Here is an 18,070-nt window from a genome sequence, read left to right on the forward strand (position 1 = left end):
GCTATCTCAAGTCACTCCTTGTGGGTGGAGAAACCTCACCACAACACCAACCAAGACTCTTGAGACTAGTAGACTACTAATTAGGGTTTACCGCCACTAATTTTGTCAACTATAACCAAGCTCCCAAGCCTTGGTTATATAGGTCATAGGTTGGAAAAGCCCACCTACCAGTCGACTGCTAAAACCATCAGTCGACTGCCCTCTATGGAAATTTGACCGTTACATCCCAACGGCTCGATACCAGTCGACTGTTAAAACTAGCAGTCAACTGTTCCACACTGGTCGAGCAAACAAAAGCATTCTGTTCGCTCCCAGTCGATTGTACCAGTCGACTGGTGAAACTAGCAGTCGACTACTACAGTACTGCTACAGTAATTGCTACAGTACTTCTACAATAACTGCTACAGTAAACCCTAAAACTAGGATTTTATCCTGAGTACAATCTCTCATGCACTCGTACCCTCACGACTCACTTGACCCTTCATTCCAGCCTTGACCTCTAGCCTTTAAGCCTACTTCCTTTGGCTCTCGTTCCTTGGATGCATCTAAGCCCGCGGCTCGTCCCCAATGCCATCCTTCGCGTATGCCTCGAAGTCGCTTCCCTCGGCCCTCGTCCTTGCTGCCTTGTCCACGGTCCCTCGGATGCTCCATCCTTCACAGAACCTGAAACCATCAAGCTAAGTCATATATGTATCATGCAAACCTGCACACTCATATACACATATCAAATACAAGGGTGAACCTAACTTAAACCCTTTGCCCAAACACCAAAACACATGGTCACACATACCATTGGGTTTGCTCTAACAATCTCCCCCTTTTTGATGTTTAGCAATACGTTTAAGTTAGGGAAAACATAATAGCAAAACAATATGCTAAAAACAATGGACTTACGTTGCCAAGGCTACACACTTGGACTTACACTGCCGAATGGACTTACGTTGTCAAGGCTACACACTTGGACTTACACTAGCGAATCAAAAACAATGCAACATGCATTTGAACTTATCCCAAGGCTCCCTCTACACCTATACTCCCCAATGAGCTAGGAATTTTCAACAGGAATATTTAAGAACCTATCACAAGGCTCCCCCTACGCAAAGGCACTAAGGTTTTCCCAATTAAATCTTACTTCTCCCCCTTTGCCTAACATCCAAAAAACTTTCGAACAATATCCCAATTGTTGAAAACTTATCATCTAACTGACCCTAAATTTATGTATTTATCCCCCATGGATCTCATATATCTAAAAGAGCTGACACGGTCAAGAACAGCACTGAAAAATAGTTTCAGGCTGGTATCAATCAACTGCCCTTATCTAAATGAGCTTATAGAGACATTCTGTACTCAAAAACACTGTTACTAATCGACTGCTAACTGTACCAGTCGACTGGTACACTGTTTCTACAAAAATCAACCTTTTCCGACCAACTTTAGAAATGCACTAGAAATTCCACAGGCCTCCAAAAATTCTCAAATTTTGTGTAGAGGTTTATTTTATCAGTGTCTACTTGGGAAAAATATATATAAAAATATATTTATCATAAATACCAAGATTGACACAAAGCTCAAAACTAGCTAAATGATTTAATTGAACTTTGACCTAAAGTCCTAGTTTTGGCTTCCTCTTGTTGTATTTGCCCATACTAACCCATAACATATCCCTAGCATTGGTTTATATGACATATATACATCAAAAATCAATTATCATTCCATACGATTCCATTATCATATTTCTAAGCATGAAACATAAACCAATTATGCTAAATCCCTAGGGTTGAGACTCAAGTCCGTCTTCAAATCACTTTGCACATTACATAGCTTGTCTAGACTCCCAAGTAAAACCTACCTGAGATCCATTAGCCATGGGTCCTAATTTGACTCTTAGAGCTCCCCTAGAGCTCTTAACCTTAGTCACCTCCCTAGGTGACTCATCTACAATAGCTAGGCCACATCGGTGCACCTCCGGTGACACTTGGCCTACAAACCTAAACTTCTTAACCTTGGACACCTTGTCTTTGGTTAATTTCTCCTTACTTTTAAATGACCTTCCCTTGCGATTTCTTGACTTCTCCTTGCTATAGTCATATGCAACTCTTGTTGGTTAGTCCTAGGAAAACCGTACCGGCTCCACTGTACAAAATTTTTTTGTACAAGTGTCGAACCTTTCCTTAAATAACCTATTGTGTTCTTTAGAAATTAAATCAGGAATCGCAGACGGAACTTAACATCATTGATTCCAAATTTAACTTATCTATTCTTAATGGTTTAGATTTGAATCACAAGCAGAACTTAACACTATTGATTCAAATCCACCTATGTTATTAATTCCATTAAATATTAATTTCTAAAATTAGCTTCCAGGACTGCATGGCGAGGCAGATGGCCTTCTTGGATATGGGAGCAACCACCACCGCCTAGACAAAGCCTTTTAAGGAAAGCTAATATTTAATTTCCATAAATAACTCTAGGTTTAACCAAAAAGAACAATCAAATCACAAATTCGAAAAATAAAACGAAAGAAACACAAATTCGAAACAAATCCGAAAACTCTAGAATCATATGCCTCTTGTGTTTGGTATTTCCAAAAATAACTATACAAAGAAAAACTAGTATGATGCGGAAAACAATTACTAGTTATACCTTTCTTTGTAAGCAAATAACCTCTTGATCTTCTACCGTATTCCTCTTCTTATCCCGGACGTTGTGTGGGCAATGATCTACCGAGATGAGAATCCACCTAAGCCACCTTCTTCTCCAAGCAAGATTCGGCCACCATAATTCTCCAAGAGAAATAGAGGTCCGGCCACCACCACCAAGCTCCAAGGGATGCTAGAAACAAAGCCTCCTTTCTCTCCTTCTTCTCCTAACTAGAACTGGCCATCAACAAGAGCTCCAAGAGAAGATGAAACCGGCCACTAAAGAAGAAGAGAAGAGGAGAAGGAGAACCTCTAGGGCCGGCCACACCAATGAGAAAAAGAGAGGAAGAAAAGAATAGAGCTGTTAGCCATGAAGGCACCTCTACCCTCTCTTTTATATTCCTTGGTTTTAGCAAATAAGGAAATTTTAATAAAAACTTCCTTAATTCCTTTGCCATGAAAAGGAAAATTTAATTAATTAAAATTAAAAACCTTTTCTTAAATCATATGGCCGGCCACAACCAAATCTCCAAGCAAATAAAATTTTAAACACAAATTAAAACTTCCTTATTTGCTTCCAGAAATTTTATAAAAATTTCTCCAATAATTTTTCCCTTCATGGTGGATTATAAAAAGGAAAATTTATAAATTAAAATCATTCTTTTAAACATGTGGATAATTTCCAAAAAGAAAAGTTATCTTTAAAAAATAAAAATCTTTTTTTAATCTACAAATAAGGAAAGATATCAAATCTTTTCTTAATCTCTTGTAGGAACTTATAAAAGAGATATTTAATTTTTAAACTCTCTTTTAAATCATGAACATGGTTAAAAGGGAAAATTTTCTCAAAATTAAAATTTATCTTTCAATTTACAAATAAGGAAAGATTTCAAATCTTTTGTAGAAAGCTATAAAAGGAAAGATTTAAATTTCAAACTCTCTTTTAAAACCATGATATCCACATAAGAAATAATTTTAATAAAAATCCCTTTTTAATATGATGTGGCCGGCCACCTAAGCTTGGGCTCCAAGCAATTGGCCGACCACCTTAAGGCTCAACCTTTAGGCTTGGCCGGCCCTAAGCTTGAGCTTCAAGCTTGGCTTGGCCGACCCCTATAGGTTGGGTAAGAAGGTGGGTATAGGTGGATATAATTCTCTATATACAAGAGGCTACGATAGGGACCGAGAGGAGGAATTGGTTTTGATCTCCCGATGAAATTAAGCATCCCATGTTCGCCCCGAACACATAACTTAATTTCATTAATAATAATTCATTCCACTAAAGAACTATTATTGAACTACCGTACCAATCCCAAATTACATTTTGGACTCCTTCTTATTATGAGTGTGTTAGTCTCCCTGTGTTTAAGATAATGAATGCCCGCTAATTAAATGAGTTACTGACAACTCACTTAATTAATATCTTAGTCCAAGAGTAGTACCACTCAACCTTATCGTCATATCGGACTAAGTCCACCTGCAGGGTTTAACATGACAATCCTTATGAGCTCCTCTTGGGGTCATTCTCAACCTAGATTATTAGGACACAATTTTCTTCTATAATCAACAACACACACTATAAGTAATATCATTTCCCAACTTATCGGGCTTATTGATTTATCGAGCTAAATCTCGCCCATTGATAAGTCAAAGAAATAAATACTAAATATATGTGTTTGTTATTATATTAGGATTAAGAGCACACACTTCCATAATAACTAAGGTATAGTCTTTTATAAAGTCAGTAAAAAAGAACTTACCTAAAATGGTCCTACTCAATACACTTGGAGTGTATCAGTGTAATTTATTAGTTAAGATAAACTAATACTTAATTACACTACGACTACTTCAATGGTTTGTTCCTTTCCATTTTAGTCGCGAGCAACTGTTTATAATTTATAAAGAACTGACAATATGATCTTCTGTGTGTGACACCACACACCATGTTGTCTACTATATAAATTAATTGAACAAATTACATTTAACAAATAAATGTAGATATTTGACCATTGTGATTCTTTATTTCTAAATAAATATTTATATAAAAGCTAGACTTTTAGTATACATTCTAACAACCCTAGCATAAGACTTTACCTTAACATTGGAGATATTAGATCGGTATCCCAAACCCGATCTATCATTGTTGGGTTTTTGACTACCCAACACCATGCTTAACCCTCTAGATCCAACATTGAATCTATCTAGGGTTTTCTCCAATTGATCAAGCTTTACTTTCAAAGCTTGATTTTCCCTTTGTAGGTTCCTAAACCTAGAGTTAACATGTCCACCATGGGCATTCCTAGACCTATCCACTTTTCTAGGCATATGTCTCCCCTTCTTGGGATTAATGCCTTAGGTCTCCTTAGGTCTATTATTTCTAGAGTTATCATGAATGGACACCTTAGGATTTTGATCTACATTAACCCTACTTCTATCATGATATCTAAATCCAAAAATTTTCATTGCTACATAATGATTATCATTATTTTTCCTAGCATGCATGGAGGAGTTTAAATTTTAATTAAACTTTAATTTAGGATATAGCTCCTTTACCCTTGAAGCTCCCCCTTGATTTGATCTCCTCTTCTTCTTCTCCCACTTCTTTAAATGAGCAAGCTTCTTGATCTCCCTCTTCTTGGGACATTTTGTGTGGTAGTGTCCCTTCTCCCCACATGTGAAGCATACGATGCACATTCTCCTTCTTTGGGCTTCTTCATTCCTACAACCCTTGTTAGTATTCAAATTAACTTGAATGGGGTTAATAGTTACCTCTTTCTTACCCAATGGACATCTACTCTTGTAGTGCCCCTTTTCATTGCACCCGAAGCATATTATGTGAACCTTTGACTTTCCTTCGGTGGAGGTGCTCACTAGGTTTACTTCCAAGACTTCTTCTTCTTCACGTGTCTTAGATTCTTCTTCAACCTTTAAGGATGTAGATGCTACCTCATCTTCCTCATCCACACTTGTGGATGGCCTCTCTTCATCCTTCTCCTCTTCGGAAGTTGAGCATGAATCGACTTCTGGTTGCTCCTCCTCTACTTGAGCCACATCTTCCTTTTCTTCAGATTTCCTTTCTTCTTGTGTAGGCATGAGTTTTTTCCCTAGAACTTTCATCAATTTGCTCCACAATTCATGGGTATTCTTGTATTCACCTACATCACTTAACACGTTAGAAGGTAAAATATCTACCAAAATTGATATTACCTTATCGTTTGCCTTTGACCGTGTGGTTTGCTCTTCCGTCCAATGTCGTGGTCAGAGTTTCTTCCCTTTCTTGTCCTTCGGGACTTCAAATGGTTCCTCAATGACCATCATAGTGTCCCAATCCATCTCGAGGAAGTTCTTCATCTTCACCATCCAAAAGGTGATATCCCATAAACTTCCTCCTTCGAACTTTGGTGGTTCTATCAAGATGGTCATCCTCGCTTCCTTGGCGATTAGTCTAATGGAGAGCGGCCTCGCTCTGATACCACTTGTAGGGGGATCGGTGGCTGGCTAGAAGGGGGGTTGGATAGACGGTGCCCCTAAATACTCGCTTCCTATACTTGTTAGTTTGCGCAGCAGAAATACAAACTAATATGAATACAAAGAAAGCTAAAGACAAGAAAGAAATCAAATCAAGCTACACGATCATTTAACATAGTTCGGAGATTACTTTCTCCTACTCCACGGCGTGTCCTTGAGGTGGACGATCCCTATCCATTGATGGATTAGCCCCTGACAAACTCTGGCTATCTCAAGTCACTCCTTGTGGGTGGAGAAACCTCACCACAACACCAACCAAGACTCTTTGAGACTAGTAGACTACTAATTAGGGTTTACCATCACTAATTTCGTCAACTATAACCAATCTCCCATGCCTTGGTTATATAGGCCACGGGTTGGAAAAACCCGCCTACCAGTCGACTGCTAAAACTATCAGTCGACCGCCCTCTGTGGAAATTCGACCGTTACATCCCAACGGCTCGATACCAGTCAACTGCTAAAACTAGCAGTCGACTGCTCCACATTGGTCGAGCGAACAGAAGCATTCTATTCCCTCCCAGTCGACTGCACTAGTCGACTGGTAAAACTAACAATCGACTGCTATAGTAACTGCTACAGTACTACTACAATACTACTACAGTAACTGCTACAGTAAACCCTAAAACTAGGATTTTACCCTGAGTACAATCTCTCATGCACTCGTATCCTCATGACTCACTTGACTCTTCATTGCAGCCTTGATCTCTAGCCTTCAATCCTACTTCCTTTGGCTCTCGTCCCTCGGATGCATCCAAGCCCGCTGCTCGTCCCCAATGTCATCCTTCGCGTATGCCTCGAAGTCGTTTTCCTTGGCCCTCGTCCTTGCTGCCTTGTCCACGGTCTCTCAGATGCTCCATCCTTCACCAGACCTGAAACCATCAAGCTGAGTCATATGTGTATCCTGCAAACCTGCACATTCATATACACATATCAAATATAAGGGTGAACCTAACTTAAACCCTTTGCCCAAACACCAAAACATATGGTCGCATGGACCATTGGGATTGATCCAACACTTACAGCCGTCGGCCTCCATCCCTAGGCTCTGGTGCACTACCACGGAGTCCAGGTTTGATGAGGGTGACGCTAAAGGCCTTAGGAATGCTTTTGAAATTCCTCTTGACCATGAAATCATTCTAGCTTCCTCGTCCGATCGACCAAATACCCCGTCGACCGGCTGCATCTGTCTGCTCAGGGACCATTTCATCGTCGGTCTGCAGTTCCTCATTCACCCCTTCATTCTTGCCATCTGTAAATACTTTCACATTTCCCTTCCCCAACTTGTGCTGAACTCTTTTCGTTTGTTGTGCGGCGTCATTGTCTTGTTTTGATTGCATGGCTTCCCTCTCATCCCTTGGGTCTTTCATTATTTTTACTACTTGAAGCAATCCGAATCGGGGACCTTCTTGTTCCAGTCTCGGGTCGGCTTAGTGTTTTTTGATAAAATGTCAACTTCCAACAAACATTGGAGGGAGTATTTCTTCTTCCTGTGTCTTCCCGAGCGATCAGATTTTTCGACCCACTGGCAACTCGAAGTGGAGTCTCAGCCCCCATTGAAGAGTTACAAGAGTCGATCGGACTACTCGAATGCTACGGCAATGCTTGCCGATCAGAAGTACGACACCCACAAGTTGCTGCTTAAGGAGGTCCTCTACATCTTCGGCCTGAGTCCAATCCGCACCCGGCAGCCGACCAGCCTAGTTAAGAAACCTCTTTACCTCTTCCTTTGATGTTAACTGATTTTCCTTTTTCTCCTGCAGCCGAAGTCATGATGTGAGCGCGGATGGTCGGCAAGGTGAAACTTACGAACACCGCAATCGAGGCGGTGGCTACTGAAGAGCTGGCGAGCCGAGGTTTGCAACTGGTCGGCTCCCACGAAGATTCGCTCGGCCTGAGCGAGGAGGCGCCAGCAGTGGTGGGCGAAGGAGAGGCTAGCCATGCGCCGAGCGGAGGAGCCACCCTGGGCTCACAGCCTCCAGTCGAGCAACACCCCATTATTCCCGTCGAGGAACCATCGAGGTTTGGTGAAGACTCGAGTTTAAGGTCACCGCTCGACCATCGATGGAGACTCATGTTTAAGGTCATCGCTCAACCGTCGGTGGAGACTTTCATTTAAGGTCGCCGCTCAGCCGTTGATGGAGACAAGAGTTCAAGGTCGCCGCTCGACCGTTAATGGAGACGGGGGTTTAAGGTCGCCGCTCGATCGTTATTGGAGACACGCGTTTAATGTCGTCGCTAGACGGTTGATATACACTCACACCCGGGTTTAAGGTCGTCGCTCGACCGTTGATGGAGATGCAACTGAAGAGGCATTTGCTTTTTTATTCAAACTTTGCCTTGCGCTCAGCAAACACATAACAGATACAAAGTACAGGATTCACTTGCGCACCTCTCATCTAGCCCTGTAAGGTTGAAGATGGTTCGCGCTCCATGGCCTCTCGAGCTGCCTCCCCTCTTCATCCTCTAGATAGTGTGTGCCTGATCGGAGCTTCTGCACGACTCTGAACAGTCTTGCCCATGGTGCTTCGAGCTTGGCGATGCCGCCGACCAGCTTCACTTTCTTCCAGACAAGGTCACTGACCTAGAAGGACCTTGGGATCATTCGCCGATTATAGTTCTGCTTCATCTGTTGCTGGTAGGCAGTTAGTCATACGAAGGCTTTTGCCCTTGCTTCATCCACCAAGTCGAGCTCCATCAGCCTCCGTTCGGCGTTCCCATCATCATAGAGATGTACCCGATCAGATTCTACTCCGACCTCCACAGGGACAACTACCTCGCCGCCGTACACCAACTGGAATGGGGTTACGCCATTCGCCTCTTTCGGAGTCGTGCGGAGGGCCCATAGCACACTAGGAAGCTCGTCAACCCAACTACCTCTCATGTGGTCGAGCCGAGCGTTCAAGACTCTGAGGATCTCCCGATTGATGACTTCTACTTGTCCGTTGCCTTGAGGGTAGGCCACTGAGGTGAAGGATTGTTGGATGTCGTAGCCTTCACACCACTCTCTGAGCTCTCGACCGACGAACTGCCTTCCATTGTCGGACACAAGTTGGCGCGGGATTCCAAACTGATAGATAATGTTCTGCCAAATAAATTTGGTGACCATCCGCTCAGTGATTCTTGCAAGCGGCTTGGCCTCTACCCACTTTAAGAAATAGTCCACCGCCACCAGCAGAAACTTTCGCCGACCGGTTGCTATAGGGAAAGGCCCCATGATGTTCATGCCCCATTAATCGAATGAGTATGATACCATGGACGCTTTCATCTCCTCAATCGGTCGGTGCAGCATGTTGTGATACTTCTGGCAAGACAGGCAAGTTGCCACCGTCCGAGTGGCATCCTCCTGGAGGGTCGGCCAGAAGTATCCAGCCAGAAGTATTTTTCGGGCCAATGCGCGACCTCCTGGATGACCTCCACAAGATCCTTGGTACACCTCCCTTAGGATGTTCTCGACGTCTTTTGGTCTGACACACTTGAGGAGGGGTTGGGAGAAGACCCTCTTGTATAGCTGGTCGCCTATCAATGTGAACCGTTCAACCCTCTTCTTTATTAAGAGAGCTTCTTCCGGATCAGCTGGTACGGTTTTTGAACATAAGAACTCTGTCAGGGTCACCCTCCAATCGTTCGAGAAGGTGATTCCCTCCATACGATCGATGTGGGCCACCAGTGAGACTTGCTCGATCGGCTGTCCTATGACGATTGACATTAACGAACTGGCTAGCTTCGCTAATTCATTCGCCACTAGGTTCTCCGATCGAGGTATCTTCTAGATAACGACCTCTTGGAAGTTGACTCTCAGTTTCTCAAAAGTCTCTGCATAGAGCCTCAACAGTGTGTTGCTTATCTCGAAGGTCTCGGATAATTGTTGGGCAGCGAGCTTGGAGTCCGAGTGGATGAGGACTTTAACTGCTCCCATGTGCCGAGCTACCTGTAGGCCGGCTATCAGCGCCTCATACTCCTCTTTGTTATTAGTGGCTCTGTAGTCTAGCCGGACGGACAGCTACATCCGGTCTTCCCGAGATGAGATAAACAGTATGTCAATCCTGCTGCCTAGCCAAGTGGTTGAGCCATCCACATATATCTTCCATGTGGCTACCGGTTCGTTATTTTATAATTCTGTGACGAAATCTACCAAGGCCTGAGCCTTGACCGCCGATCGGAGTTGATACTGGATGTTGAACTCACTGAGTTCTGTCGTCCATTTAATCAGCCGTTCGGACGCCTCAAGATTGAGGAAAACCCTCCCCAAAGCACTGTTAGTCATCACTATTATTGAGTGCGCTAGGAAGTACGAGCGAAGCCTCCGCGCGATGAGAACCAATGCATAAGCCAACTTTCTGAGACCGGTGTAGCGAGATTCAGCATCCTTCAATATATGACTCAGAAAATATACAAGTTGCTGATCTTGGCCATTCTGCCTGACCAGAGTCGATCCAACGACATGTTCATTGGAGGAAAAATATATCCAGAGTAGTTCACCCATAACTGGCTTGGCCAACTGTTACGCTTCCACAAGTGCACGGATTCGTCGTTAGTAATAAAAATATCTATCCCACAGGGACTGGCTATAAGCACTAGCAATCACTCACTTATGGTTAGCTAGACTACCAATGGTCTTGATCAGGCTAAGGGAAAAGAAAGGTCGAGGGAGAGAGTCGAGAGTCGTAAGGTCGAAATATTCACTTGGTGATGAGGAGTTCTAGGGGGTCGGTTTCATCGTGGTAGTATTGATGTGTCTCGGTTTGTCTTACTCTCGCTGTCCTTATTCCTGCTATTGCCGAAAGCTAAGCGGGTATTCTCAAGCGCTAGAATGGGGTAATGCCCTAAGAAGTCCTGTCACGGTTTACCCCTGTCACTAGGACAACTCGACAAATCTTGAGGACATAACTCTAACTCGTAAATTAAGAATAGTGAGTAGAGCTAAGCCTGGTCTCTCGCTCCCTTGGGAAGAATCTGCCTTCCTCTCAAGGGAATATTCTAGATGTCTGTGAACGGGTTACCCTTGTCACTAGGGCCCCTCGGGTATACGATCTAGAGGTATCCTCTATAAGGCTGACAAGTTCTTCACAATCAAAAGTAAGTAATTAGAAATTGAAACAAAGCATGAAAGTTCATCCAACAAGTATAAACATAATACGAGTTTTACATCAATCCGTACCACGACTACTCCCTAATCCCAGAATGAGGGATCTACTCCATGAATTCTAGAGAAATATCCGAAGAGATAGTATAGACAAACATATAATTCTCAGCAAGTAAGAGGGAATATGCTTATCGGATGTCGAAGAGTGGCCTTCGGATCCAACTCTCTGCTTCTGGAGTCGATGTGGTGGTGGAAGTTCGCTGAACGGCGGTCTAAAGCGGCGTAGAATTGCTCCAAGATCTTTTTCTCCCTGACGGCTCGCCTCTCCCTCGGCAAAAAGGGTTAAAACCCTTATATAGCCTTAGGGTTTGGCTGCGGCGATACGACCGTGTAAGGGTGGCACGGTCGTGCCCTTCTCCGATTCTGTGCATGGCTGCACGACCGTGTAAACCCTGGGTTATGTCTCCTGGGGCACGACCGTGCAGGGGTGCACGACCGTGCAAATCTCCTTCTCTGCCTGGGGTGGCACGGCCGTGCAGGGTTGAACGACCGTGTGCTGACTGGTCACTATTTTGGTCGCACGACCGCGCAGGGTTGCACGACCGTGTGCTCTTACTCTCCTGTCTGGCCACACGGTCGTGCAGGGTTGTACGATCGTGTTGTCGGGTTGGTTCCGGTGCATCAATACGCTCCGTTCAAGCTCCGAAAATCTTTTCTGTCAACATAAAACCAAACAAAGAGTAGATATCCGAACAAAACAATAGACATGATGAATACAAGATAAAAGATGCGATCATGTGAAGAATATGTTAGGATCGATGGTCGCGGCTAGAGAGGGGGGGTGTGAATAGCCGACCCCAAATCCTTCGCGTTTCTTCCTACGATTAGGGTTAGCGTAGCGGAAATAAACAATAGAAACGACAACGGAGAATAGCAAACCTCAAACTCGTTGATGTAACGAGGTTCGGAGATGATACTCCTACTCCTCGGCGTGTCCGTAAGGTGGACGAAGCCTATCAATCCGTCGGTGGATGAGTCCCCGGAAAATCGGCTAATATAAACTCCTTATGGGTGGAGAAAACTCGCCACAATGTTTTGCAAAAGCAATACAGGAGTAGAAAGCAGCAAGAAGCAAAATACAATACAAATGTATGAAACACCTTCGCTTACTTGCCTTCTCTTCGACTGGATGAAGCAACAGCTTCTCGGATCCAACCACAACAGCAACAGCAACTGATCAGTTGGTCCTAGCCGAGTGGAAGCTCACAAAAAGCTTCAGGAACGAAGAGCTCAGCAAAGCTCGCAGAAGAACTTGCAGCAGCAAGAAGAAACAGAGAGGAAGCAGAAGTAAAAAAAAAGAGACAAGCCCTTGAACTCCTTTTATAACCTGCACTCAACCTGCACTGCACCTGCGAAGAACAGAAGACAGAAGACTAGCCGTTGTGAGCCAACGGATAGTTCTGGACCGATCAGGCTGAAGCCTGATCGGTCCAGGGCACCTCTGATCGGTCCTGGTGACCGATCAGGCCCCAGTCTGATCGGTCCCCGGACCGATCCCACCTCTCTGTAAGAGAGGTGGCTGCGTCTCTGATCGATCGTGGAGACCGATCAGATGACTTACAGAACCCTTCTGTTTGTTATCTGATCAGTCACCAGACCGATCAGATACTCAGGCGTATCGCTGGATCGGTCACCAGACCGATCCAGGTTTAGAGCTCCAGCCCTAAACCCTAAATGGTCCTGAGAACGAGCTACCGAGCCCTCTCTTGACCTAGTCCGGAGAACGAGCTACCGAGCCCTCTCCGACTTCGTCCGGTCCAGAGAACGAGCTACCGAGCCCTCTCTGACCACAGTCCGGAGAATGAGCTACCGAGCCCTCTCCGACTTTCCGTGCCAAGTCTCCAACTTGGTCTTCTCCGTGCCAAGTCTCCATACTTGGACTTTTCCCGTGCCAAGCTCCCTGCTTGGACTTTTCACCAGATGTCTGGTCAACCTTGACCTATCTGGATTTCCCTTGTCTGGCTTCACTCACCAGGACTTCCAAACTGCCTAGCTTCACTCACTAGGTCTTTCCCCTGCCTGGCTTCACTCACCAGGTCTTTCCCAACTGCCTAGCTTCACTCACCAGGACTTTCTCCAACTGCCTGACTTCATTCACTAGGACTTTCACTTTCACCTAGCTTCACTCACTAGGATTTTCACCTGGCTTCACTCACCAGGATTTCATGACTGCCTGGCTTCACTCACCAGGACTTTCTCCAACTGCCTGGCTTCACTCACCAGGACTTTCACTTACACCTAGCTTCACTCACTAGGATTTTCACCTGGCTTCACTCACCAGGATTTCCAATCTGCATGGCTTCACTCACCAGGACTTTTTCCATCTGCCTGGCTTCACTCACCAGGAATTTCCAGTCAAGTATCCGGTCAACCTTGACCTACTTGACTCTTCTTCATTCAACCTGATCAGACCCTGATCAGTATCTCTCCGCATGGACAACTGCACCTGCATTGTCCATGTCTGCATGTCTTTCTGTATTGTCAAACATCGAAACCATGACCAAGGTTTACGCTTGGTCAACTAGGTCAACCTTGACCTACTGGAAATTGCACCAACAGAATATATGTGCATAAGTCAAGTGAATGTGCGCTAAAACATGCGTAGAAGATCATAATATTTGCGCACATCACCAACACAAACAACGAGTTCAGATACTCCTTCAGATCCTCCAGTGTCAGGTCACACTCGGCGTCCCATTGGAATTTTATAACTCGGCGCAGTATCTTGAAAAATGACAGGCTTCGATCGGATGACTTGGATATGAACTGGAACAACGCCGTGATCCGACCAGTTAGCCTCTGAGCTTCCTTTAAATTCCAAGGCGGAGGCATGTTCTGCAAAGCGTGGACCTAGTTGGGAATGACTTCGATGCCCCGCTCGCTGACGATGTAGCCCAGGAAGCGACCACTCTTTGTGCCGAATAGACACTTGCTCGGGTTCAGTTTTATTCCGTATGCCCTTAGCGTCCGATATGTTTCGTTGATATCTGCACATAGGTCTGTAGCTCGGAGGGATTTGATGAGTATGTCATCGATGTATACCTCCATATTACGATCGATCTGCCATCGGAACACTTTATTCATTAGCTTCTAGTAGGTGGCTCCGGCGTTCTTCAGTCCGAACGACATGACGTTGTGGCAGTATGTCCTGTCAGCCATAATGAAGCTGACCTTTTCTTGATCCTCCCTGGCGAGCGACACTTGGTGGTATCCTTGATATGCATCGAGCATGCAGATCAGCTCACAACGGGCCGTCGAGTCCACCATTTGATCTATCCTGGGCAGTGGATAGAAGTACTTTGGGCAACCCTTGTTGAGATCGCGGAAGTCGATGCAGACCCGCCATTTATTGCCTAGCTTGGAGACTAGCACAACATTGGCTAGCCAGCTCAGGAATTAGACTTCCCTGATATGGCCGGCCTCCAATAGCTTCTCTATCTCCGCTTGGATGATCACATTCTGCTCTGCACTGAAATCCCTTTTTCTTTGTTTGACCGGTCAAGCGTCTAGTCGGACGTGCAGCTCATGCTGGGCCACGCTCGGGGAGATGCTGGGCAACTCATGTGTTGACCAAGCGAACACATCATGATTTTGCTTGAGGCAGGCAATCAACTCTGCCTTCTTCTCCTCCTCCAGGTCGGCGACAATGAAGGTTGTGGCTTCCGACCGGCTCGGGTGGATCTGAACCTCCTCCTTTTCTTCATATAATAAAGTGGGAGGTTTTTTGGTGAAAGCATTTACCTCTAGCCATGGAGTCTTCCGAGCGGCCATGGCCTCGGTCTTGACCATTTCCACATAGCAGCAGCAAGCAACCAATTGGTCGCCTTTGACCTCACTCACCTGATCATCCACTGGGAATTTCATCTTCTGGTAGTAGGTCGACACTACTGCTCAGAACTCGTTGAGGGTCGGTCGCCCCAAGATAAGGTTATAAGCCGTTGAAGCGTCCACTATTATGAAGTTAGTAGTCCGGGTCCTCCTCAACGACTCTTCTCCCAGCGAGATGGGCAATCTTGCTTGACCGATCGGCAAAACCTCATTGTTAGTGAATCTGTAAAGCGAGGTCACCATGGGCAGCAACTCGTTGTGATCGATCTGCAGCTAATCGAATGCCTTCTTAAAAATGATGTTCACCGAACTCCCCATGTCGACGAAAGTCCGGTGCATGGTGTAGTTGGCGATCACCGCTCGGATGATCAACGCATCATCGTGAGTTATTTCAACCCCATCTTGATCACTAGGGCCGAAGCTGATCTAAGGCCCTTCGGCCTTCTCCTTGTTGCACCCTACGACGTGGATCTCCAATCGCTGAGCGTATGATTTTCTGGCCCGGTTGGAGTCATCTCCAGTCGGCCCTCCGATGATCATGCCTCTCTCCCTGGGAAGCGTTGTTTTCCTCTTCTCGGGCAGACGACCTATTTCACTCGGCCAGGATCCTGGAGGGATCGGCTCCCTCCTTCCGCTGATGGTGATGGCGCTCGGGCTCCCTTCTTTCTTCTCGTCGCTCGGTCGAGCGGCGACGACTTCGTCGATCAAGAGATGAGGAGCGATGATGATATCCCCTGGGAGTCAGTCAGCTGACGATCAGCGTCAGTCCTCTACATTTTCGTGTGTTGTACATCGTCGAGTGGTGGAATGTACAAAACATAGGCATCCACATCTTGCCCTTGGATGCCTTGGATCAACCGAACACTACATGCTGTACAGCGTGCGCCCTGGTCTCCTGGTACGACCGCACTCCTTCAGCCCTTGGCCCTTTAGGTGGCCGATGGCTGCTTGACGGAATGACGGTCAGCCCTCGGTCAGCGTCGAGTGCTCGGTCGATGCCTCCTTTCTTTTAGCCGCCTGAGCTTCTTCCACATTGATGTATTCATTGGCCTTCTTCAGCATGTGGTCGAAGCCCGAGCGGCTTCCTGATGAGTGACCGAAAGAAGTCCCCTTCGACGAGCCCCTGGGTGAAGGCATTCATCATGGTCTCGGACGAGACCGAGGGGATGTCCATGGCCACATGGTTGAAGCGTTGGATGTACGCTCGGAGCGCTTCCTTAAGCCCTTGTTTTAGGGCAAAGAGACTGACGCTCATTTTCTGGCAGTGTCGGTTGTTGGCGAAGTGATGGTGGAAGGTGGCTCGGAAGTCATTGAAGCTTCGTATCGAGCCATCCAGCAGTCTTCTAAACCAGTGTTGCGCCGATCCGGAGAGAGTCGTGAGAAAGACTCTGCACTTTACTTTGTCCGTGTACTGGTGCAGCATAGCCTCATTGTTGAACCGATCCAGATGATCATCTGGGTCAGTCGATCCGTTGTACATCTCGATTGCCAACGGGGTGTAGTGTCGAGGCAGAGGGTCTTGTAAGATCTCCTCTGAGAACTGCCTATTGATCCGTTCAGGGGACGCGATGCTTTGGGGTGCTTTTCCTTTTTGCGCATTCCGAACGGGCGCATCGTCGGAAGATGATCCCCGCTCCTAATACATTTAGGCTATCTCTGAGGGGGTTTGGAACAGAGCTCGATGGAAGGGGATCAGTGCGGGCGGCACTTCCCCTTGGGTGTCGATCAACCTTCGATTTTGCCCCCATATGGAGAGTTGCTCCGCTCGGTCTTCTTGCTCCGCTCGCCTATCGGCCGCCGATGTTGCAGGCTGTGGTGCTGGCTGATCGACTAGCGCTTGTTGTTGTTACTCCATTATTTTTACTGCCCGTGCTTGCATGAGCATCTCCAGCTCCTCTTGAGTGAGTGTCACAGTGGTTAGTCGTCCAACGTCTTCCATCTTCTCGGCTCGGATTCAGGTGGCATTCCCACAAACTACGCCAAATATGATCCTGTCTGAAAGTCGAAGAGACGAATACTGGGATGTGGCGCTCCTGCTGACCTCTAATGGACTCCGCTCCCGTCTGCAACACAAGTAGCGTCAGTGCCGAGCCAAGAAAGGGATCCCCGATGATGACCCTCCGACACTCAAGTTAATCTCCGACGAAGCAAGAAGAAGCAAAGAGAACTGCAACGTAATAGTAGAAATCGCGAGAAAAGCATATCTCCGCCGATGTCTGGACCCCCCTTTATATAGGGCTCCTATAGCATGTGTCCACACTTCTTAAAGTGGGCACGTTTTCCCAAGCTTTCCCTGAAAAGACATGTCAGTAAAGTGTCCCTGACACAGTATCTTAACGGGCTGAGCATATCTTTGAAGTGACAGTGGAAGCTTCCGCCATACGATCCTCTGTCTGACCATGCCGCCTGTCAGCGACACTAGCTCCCAAAAGAATGTCGAAGGATATCCCGCCGTGTCTGTTGTTTGGTTGAGCAGAATGACCGCTCGGCTAGAATTCTAATATCCCTGCGTTATCTGTTGCCACGCCGAGCGGGAGAGTCGCTCGGCTGAAAGTCCACTGTCCGTGTCATCCGTCGTCGGGCCAAGCGGGATAGCCGCTCGACATGAAGTCCCCCGTCCACATGCTCGGCAGGTATCTCACAGTCTGCGTGCTTAACTGATGTCAAGTCTGCTGTTAGGCCGAGTGAGGGAGCCGCTCAGCTTGGCTTCTACGCGTCCCTTGAGCGTCGGTTTGATTACTCCCTGTGCCCAAGATGATGGGTTGGTGCTCAACCCCCGATCGGCATATAACTCGCTCAATCGGCCAACAACATCTACCTCTTGACTATCTTGACTCTGACCTCCACGCGGCAGCAGAGTAGGGCCCCGCCTAATCACCGCATCACTTAACTTAAAAATAATCTAAAACATAAAATTAAAATTAACTTTAAA

Source organism: Zingiber officinale, chromosome 8B (genome assembly GCF_018446385.1).
Source record: "Zingiber officinale cultivar Zhangliang chromosome 8B, Zo_v1.1, whole genome shotgun sequence".
Lineage (NCBI taxonomy): Eukaryota > Viridiplantae > Streptophyta > Magnoliopsida > Zingiberales > Zingiberaceae > Zingiber > Zingiber officinale.